Below are 8,672 nucleotides of genomic sequence, written 5' to 3' on the forward strand. Positions count from 1 at the left end.
AAGCAGAGCTGCTAAAAATGGTTTATGGCCTTTTTAATGCTTTTGGTCAGTCACCGTGTGTCACCCTGTGGGAAGGGTGGACTTCCCAGAAGAAGTTCTGACATTTCTACAATATTGGACACCAAAGAAGTCTGAAGCGATATATTTTGGTTCCCTAGGAAACCCCAGCCAGTCTGGCTCAGAGGCTGTAGTAACTACTACTATTACAAATAGAGGAAATAGGGGAGTCTGTAGAACATCAGCTTGAAATACCCTGAAGAGGAACCTTTTAACTTAGCAGAACTGCAGGAAGTTACAGTTTTGAGAGCTACATCAAACAGAGTGGCTTGGTGAGGAAGAGAAGTGTAACTTGCCAACAAGTGGGTACCTGGCAGTAAATAAGACAGGAAGAGATAGTTAATAAAACTGTGAGGCAGTGGGGAGCAGACCCCTGGAGGCAGTGGAGGAGGTGTTGACAGCAGGCAAGGGCAAAACAAGGCATATTCATGGTATTCCCAAAGTATAATATGGTTACATTTTCTTCTGAGTCTTGTCTACATGAAAATCTTGCACTGATTCATTATGTTGATGCAAATGCCTTTTTTGGACATGTATCAGTTGCACTATGTTTTATATCAATTTAGCTTAAATCCATTCCTTACCATGTCAGTTAAAACAGTGGAAAGCACTCTTCAGCAAAATAACACCTATCCTCCCACAGCCTTAATATTAATTTAGCAGGATCAGGTTTTTTACTGGCTTAATTAAACTGCCACTTCCTTGCACTGGTTGCTGTGGCAGCAAAAGCATGTCAGAGTTTTTTTTGTCTTTTCTTGAACTTGTAAAAAGAAACCTTCTGATTATAGACTGGAGAGGTGGATTAATGTGGGACTGGCAAATACTTTACTTGATTTTCTCTAGGTCAAGCCCTATGAAAAGAGCAGCTGCCGAAGTACCAACAAAGACTATACCTTCTCAGTTGTTTATGTGGGGCTAAGCAATTTAAGTTAAATAGAAGCAACACCGTGGCCAGCCTCCAAACCCAGCTCAGAAAACCCAAATAGAAAATTTGCCCTGCCCAGTTTTGTTGGTGGGCATGATTTTTTTTTCCCACTGGATTTTCTTCTCTCGTATCTGCAGACTGTAGGTTTTCCAAAGCTCATCACTTTTGAGAACAGTCTGGTGTTTTTCTTGCCAAGTGGAGGCTCTTGTCATTGTGGAAAAATATTTTCATGCTCCATTTCAAGTTTCAGCAGATGTGCCTTGTTTTGACAATAGAAGGGGTACTTCAAAAGCCTTAAGAGTGAAGGAAGTAATAAATTTTCCATTTGTGAAACACAAAACAATTGAAAATATTTCCCTCATGTTTGAAAAACAAAACAAAATTCAGCACACAGTAAAACCAATGAGGATTGGGTGATCAGGAACAACGTGAGAAACACCACTGTAAATTCTGTGCAATAAGAGCTGAATAGAAATTGCTTTATAACCTGAACTCATACAAAACAGGGTAGCTAGATTGTTTTAGCTGACTGAGTTACTCAGGTTTTGTCAATACAAGAGCAGAACCTCATGTGGTCTTTCTCCGGTCACATGGCAGGACCCATGGGCAATATGAACATTTAGTGGGGATGTGGAAGGTCTAGTGATTCCCGCAAAAGTTTGGCTTATTGTTCTTCACTAATCCATGGATCTGCAATTATTTTGCTTTGTGCTCCAGGTTTGCTGTAGGGTTGGTCAGATGGCCTCCTGCATTCTCAGCATCTGTCATTTCCAGAAGTAATTGAGGGAATACAGGGAGAGGCCATGAGTTGCTAATTGTTCTGGCAGGATGCTTCCAGCTATTATGTCTGGGGACTTTCATTTGTCCTGTAAATAGAACATGTCTGTAACATGACCAGCTGGGGAAAGATGGTGGCCAGGTGTGGGTTGCTGCAAAAGCCAAGAAAATTAATTTGGCCTGTGTGTGTCCTCCCAGATGCCCCAGAAAACTACGTGTAACCCAGAAGGCCAAATCAAGTGGCTTTGTCATGTCTATAGTTTGTGAGCACTTATACTGTATCTTTAGAAAGCCAAGAGACCTTGGTCAGATAGCCTGGGCCTCATTTTATGGTATCTTTCTAGAGGTATTATAACCCCCTTCTCCTCCCCAAAAAGACACATAATTTGTTACCAGATATATGTTACTTCTGTAAATGCTTTCTTAAGAAGGGCAGGACCATACTGCCCACGTTTTGTTATCACAGATCCTTTGAATTTATATTAGCTCAGTTACTTATTTGGTATATTGCAGATGCGGAATTCCATAGGGAAGATTAATGACAGCAGTACTGAATATTTAAGCAAGTACTTGGTCTGTTCAAAATGCCAATGTTGGACAGTGCCTCATGTCTGTGGGAAGCAGAGTAATACAAAAAGGAGATGCTGAATTACAGGCAAGATATTTTTTCCATACTCTTACGTGGACAGTTAGATCTGATGGCAATAGAGAGGAATAGACTAATTCTGAATCAAAAAAAGTTGGAAGTCAGGCACAAAATTACTTAAATGAATGGATTTCCTTATGAGTAAAACAGGTGCGAGATGAAAATTAGACTTGAAAAATTCTGGGAAGTTGTATATCCTGACTCCCCATTCATGCATGATTTATTAGTCCTGTCTGCCTTTCCACTCATGCTCCTTTTTTGTTAAAGAAATGGGGGTGGGGGAAGAATGAATTACCTTGTAATACACAGCTATTTATTCAGCAACTTAAGTCCTAAAGTTTCCTAGGAAACAATCCTGTAAAAAAGAGGCCTGATTTTGTTGGGGTTTTTCTTTGGTTGCTTTTAAAATCAGAAACACTGAATTCTGGGGAGTTACAGTAAAGTAGAAGAACAGTGTGACTCAGTCCTTTCATTGTATTACCTAATCATGACATACAGAACAGATTTCTTGTATAGGAAACTCATTTTTGTGCTCCATTCAAAACCAAACTAAACATCAGTCAGGCTTGTTTTGTAAACTGTTACCATGTTAGAGAACCACATACCATGGAAAGAAACTTAGGAAGCACAAGATAAATCTTTGTGGTTTGCAGAGTGTTTGTGAGAAAACAAACGTAATAAACACAGAGGTAGCTCTGCACACACACACACCAGCAAGTTCTTAGTTAATCCGCTGCTCATTGTAACATGGAAGTGAAAAACTTTTAAGCAGCTTTTTTAAGGTGAAGCATTAACTTTCTGAGAAAGGCATTAGTACAAGCAAACTCCAATATGTCTTGTGCACATTTGTTGTTCTCCTCATCCTCTGCAATGACATTGGAGTTACCCTTTTACCCTTTCAGTTGTAATTGCCAAGATTGTTATGTGCTGTTACGATGCTCTAGTATCAACATGATCCAGTCTGTTTTTTAACTAACTTATCACCACCCTGCTGCTGTCTTTTTTTCAGAGGCCCTTTTAAATTATCTCTTCCCAGACAGTTTCTTACTGACGTCTGATGTCTGCAGCACTTTGTTTATCATGAGCGGAAAAAAAAAGCAGATTCATCATGGGATTATTTTTTTTCTAAATTTTGCTTTTGATACTGCTAAATAAGTAAAATTGTACGATATTGTGACTAGAAAATGGTGAAATGCTCCAAACCAAAACCTGCAATGTAAACCACTTCAAACCCTCAAAATTTAAATGTGAACCTTGTAGATCTTCAATTTGTGTTTCTTTTTTTCTGGGAAAACTTTTGGTTGTGAGAAACAGTTTTGTTTTCCCAGCTGTTGGCACCCTGTACAACTTCTTTTAGAGCTATTTTTGGGGGCTAGAACTGCATCCATGAGGGTTCCATTCAGAACATGGTGTTCCACACACTTTCCTGTAACACCATGTCATGGTTTTGAGGGCTTAGAGAATTTAAGGTTTTTCCCATGTGTATGTTTTGAGCTTATTTCAGAAATAAAATAATTTTTTGAGTAAGGATTTCAGATGAGCAGACAGAAGTCACATGTTTTACTCCAGAATAACATTACCAGTACCTAGCCATAGGGATTACACAAGAAATTGAATTCCCACATTGGGTTTGGAATATGATGCCTCACATAGCGGCTTCCCTTCATCTGTTTTGCATGTAATGAAGGCTTTTTTGTATTTTCTTCCTCTTTCTTAGTCATTTATTCAGTACTTAATGATTCAGAAAAACCTCTGCATTTACTGAAAGACTAAAGCTATGTTTCTGGTGACAAATGCAGGGTAAGTTTAAGTGCTCACACACTCCTTTCTTTTTAACAGATTTTCGCCTGAAGCAATGGAGTTAGAGTAAAAAAAGAATTAAAAAAATATATACTTTATTTCACATGGACTTATGTTTCTGGTTTCTACATTAAAAAGTCCACTCAAATGCATAAAGTTATGTATTGCTTCCAAACCCAAACAGGATGAAAGCCCCATGGTATTTACATATGAAAGCAACATTGTATTAGGCACTAGTTAAAAGGTGAAAAAGGCCTGTTGTTGAGGAGCTTAAATTGTACTTGGGTGACTAACTAGTGTGCAAGGTATGCCTCACTGCTCTGACAGATGCATCCCCAAGTCTTGGGTAATAATAGGCTTGGTTTAAGACATGGTGGTGTGATATATTGGTAAATAGGGGTAGGTGTGTGATGAAAAATTACCCACACATAGGTATGCTTGAGCCAAGACAACGTTCAGAATGACTTGTCTGGGTAATGCAACATGTGGTGAGTGGCTGTAAGAAAAAGACTGAAGTAGGACAGGCATCTGCTTGCTTGCTACATCCTCTCTGAACTCTGGTGGAGAAAGCTTTATTTTCTTTGTATTATAGACCAAGGCCTGATGTATAGACACCCATGAAGGACTTCAGGCCAACAGGGCTGTACACTGCTTCATATGGGCTGTGGTCTCAGGAACAAAGAAAACCGTTTCACATCTGTGAACGTAAGTTGGCTTTGGGATGCAGCTAAACAAGTGGGTTTAGAGACTAGGCTTGGGTGAAAATGTGACATTGATACCTTGTGGAATTTCAGTCTTCCTGGGATGGAAAAAATGAAGCTGATTTTAAAAAAAGCAGCAAATAAAGTGGTCTTTTAAACAAGAAAAAATGATTAAGCAGAGATGTAAAAGAATAGGTAAGGAGACTGAAGGCACAGATGGGTAAGATGGTTGTGGTGTTATAAGGAAAGGCATCCCACCTAGGTAGCACCCTCCTGCTGATGGGAAGGTTAACACACACTGTGAGCTTCCCAGACCCCCCTTGTCTACATTGCAGTTGATTTCTAGCAGGAAATAAAGCTTTTGTTTAGTTTACAGAAGAGAGAACTGGGCTATTGCAGGGTGATGGGCAAGGAGATGGATGGAGCTGGAGTGATTTTATGATGTAACAGTTCTATGTCCTCTTGGAGAAATAAGGATATGTTTATGTCTCTGCGTAGTGTGTTGTACTCCCAGACCTCTCTCAATACACATTTGGCCTTGAATGAAAGTGGTCTATCAGAAAAGCTTCAGAGAAATGTGAGACAACAATAACATGGATAGCAGACATAGAAAAGACAGGATATAGAACTTCTGTAGAGGAGAAACTGTCAAGCATTGAAAGTGGTCTGAATGTGCCCATCTCCAAAAAAAAAGGGTGAGGATGCCTTGGGCACACATCTGCCTTGGGTGGCAGGGAGAACAGGCATGATGCTGGAAGCATATGATGCTGGAAGGGAGTGGAGAGAGTCCAGGGGGGAAGGCACAAATTCACAGGAGTAGAAAAACATCCAGGCGGAAGTTCTAGGGAGAATGTTTCAGAGTTATTAAAGACTGTGAGGATTTGATTACAGAAGCTTCTTTTGAAGATTAAATGATTAATGAAGACAGCTCATATATCAAATAATACTAAACAAAGAGCTCAGAGTTTTCTGGAAATTACGATGCGTATGTCTGCAGTGGTCTATGCCAAATACTTGCTTTGAACAAAGTAACTATTCTATGAAAAAGTACCACAGGCATAGAGCATAATCAGTGAATAATGCTCCTATTTGCCGTAGTTTTCATCAATCATTAATCGTCCTTTCTTCTTTCCAGTTCTGTTTTCTTCTGTTTTTGCCTTGCTTAGCTCCAGGCCTTTCTTCATTGTGGTGCAGTTGCAGTGGTGCCCCAGCAGAAGTTTATGTGTTGAGAAAAGGACTTTCCTGAACTGCTTCTGCCATAAACATTCCAGCGAAATGCTACAGCCTTGAAGGGCTCCAGAGCAGAGATCCTGTCAACCACATCCCAGCTGGTCTGAGAGATAATAGCTGCCAAATGAGTGTAGCTGTCTGCAATAAGTTGTATGGCTTCAACTCTTCAGTCCCTGTGTAGTTTGAAATGTGAATCAAAGTAATTAGGCTGTTTTTACCATGTTAGTGAAATGATCTTGTTCAAAGACTAGTGAAGATAAGGAAACTGTATTTAATGGCCATGGAGCTTTTGGCACAGGTTGATGTCTACTTACTTGTAGTTATGACTGCATATTGACATATGTTTCTTTCTGTTAACTGTATTCTTAATGATCGAAGTACAGCCATTACATAGTACTGATACTCAAGAACAGGTATTTTTCTTTCTATCCCCAGGATCTTTGGTTCTTTTCCTTGCAAAGTCAATCAACCAGTTTGCCTGTGATGCACCCATATTCAGATCTTTACCACTGGTACTTTGGTACAAGAGGAGACAGGTTTGATCTGACTCAAGGCAGAGTTACTGCAGGTCTGCAACCACGCAGTGTGATGTGGGAGTGTTGCTCTTTGCCAGTTCAAGCTCATGGGTGACAAATCAAACTCCTTGGGTACACTGAACTTGAGAGTACTACTTTGACTATATAGGCTGGACTGGCTTTATACTGTAGATTCTGGCTTAGACAGAGTTGATAGAGATGGAAAGTAATTGTTAACAGTAAAGTTAGTGGGTGAGATGAAAGGGATTATATGTGTAAGTGCGATTCACATCCAGTGGAAATATTTTGCAGAAGCAGCAGATTTTACTGTGGTTCTGCACTGAGGTGAGGCAGAGCTTTTTATTAGGAAAAGCATTGAAAATGTTCTTCCTGAGATGCAGAATGCTTTCCAGACCTTCTCAAATAAATGAGGAACAGAGTTAGTGCAATAACGAAAGAGATAGAGGATGCTGCTCGCCAGCAGCCTGGCCACTCTGGCTATGCTTAGTGCTGTGTGGAGAGCCAAGTGAAGCAGCGTTTCATCTGGCTAGTCCTTTGTTCCCACTGACAGGTTAGGAGCTAATCCCTGTAAGTGCAAAACAAAATACCCTTTCTCCTCACAGCACCTTAGAGACATTATTTTAACACCTCTGGTCCGAATTTTCTTAAATAGAGGAGGGGAGAGAAGAGAACAGAACTATTTGTAATGGACCGGCAATGATAATCTAGTCCAACTGCCTAACCACTTCAGGGCTGACCAAGTCAAAGCATGTTGTTAAGGGCATTGTCCAAAAGCCTCTAGAATGCTGACAGACTTGAGGAATGGACCACAGCTCTAGGAAGCTTGTTCCAATGTTTGATCACCCCTTTGGCAAATAAATGCTTCCTAATGTCTAGTCTAAACCTCATCTGGTGCAGCTTTGAGACATTCCCATGTGTCCTATCACTGGATATCAGGGAGAAAAGATCAGGTCCTCCCTCTCCACTTTCATTTCTCAGGAAGCTGTAGAGAGCAATGTGGTTGCCCCTCAGCTTCCTTTTCTCCAAACTGGATAAGCCCAAAGTTCTCAGCTGCTCCTCACAGAGAGTCTTGTCTGCCCTTTCACCAGCTTTGATGCCCTCCTCTGGACACATTCAAGGACCTTCATATCCTTCTTAAGTGAAGGGGCCCAGAAATGCACACAAATCTCCTTGTGTTGCTTTTTTTTCTATCAGAATTTGAATTCCCCATCTTTCATTTTCGTACACTATCATTTTTGACCTATTACCTCTAGTTCTCCATTTTAGAGAGGGTGATACAACACATCTGGTATATGTTTGCTTTGTGGCCTTTTTAAACTTTACAGTGTGGCTGTTCAAGGCTTAGCATTTAGAGAAGAAAATGTGAATCTGACAATGTATAAAAGATGTGCTCTGCTATTCTTGTAAAATAAAAGCTGAGCTGTAGCAGTGGAAGCAGGAAGGGGTACTACCTTCACCACCTTGCCAGACCACTTCTCACCATCTAGCCAGAGCTGCTCCAGCCACTGGGTTTTGATTACTTTGAATCAGAACTTTGTTACTTTGAATCAGATGCCTGTGGGTATGACGATAGACAGAAGGATCCCTAAATTCCTGGACTTGAGTATATGGTCGTTTTTGGTTTTTTTTTTTTCAGTGCTGTTTTCATTAAGTAGAATGAGATTTTGGGCCGTTGCTTCCTACCAAAACCAAAAGGCCCTAATGGCGGAAGACAAAGCCCTTCCTGGGGAAAACCCCATCTGACTGACGCTGTGCCCGGTTCCCTCGAGTCCTGGGAATGAGCGATGCGGTGCTGGACGGCAGCCCCGGGCTGCCAGGGGGATCTGGGCCGGAGGGCAGGGAGGGCGGGCGGCTGCGGACAGCCCGGCTCACTCCTTCGCCTCTTCCCTGCCGCGGCAAAGGAGCGAGCTGGACTTCCCCTCCCGTCTGCCTGCGAAGTGCCCGGCCGGTGAGGAGGCGGGGATGCTGCGGGGACAGAGCCCCGGGGCGGCGGGTGAGGA

The sequence above is a fragment of the Chaetura pelagica genome, unplaced genomic scaffold, assembly GCF_000747805.2.
Source record: "Chaetura pelagica isolate M959 unplaced genomic scaffold, ChaPel_1.0 scaffold117, whole genome shotgun sequence".
Lineage (NCBI taxonomy): Eukaryota > Metazoa > Chordata > Aves > Apodiformes > Apodidae > Chaetura > Chaetura pelagica.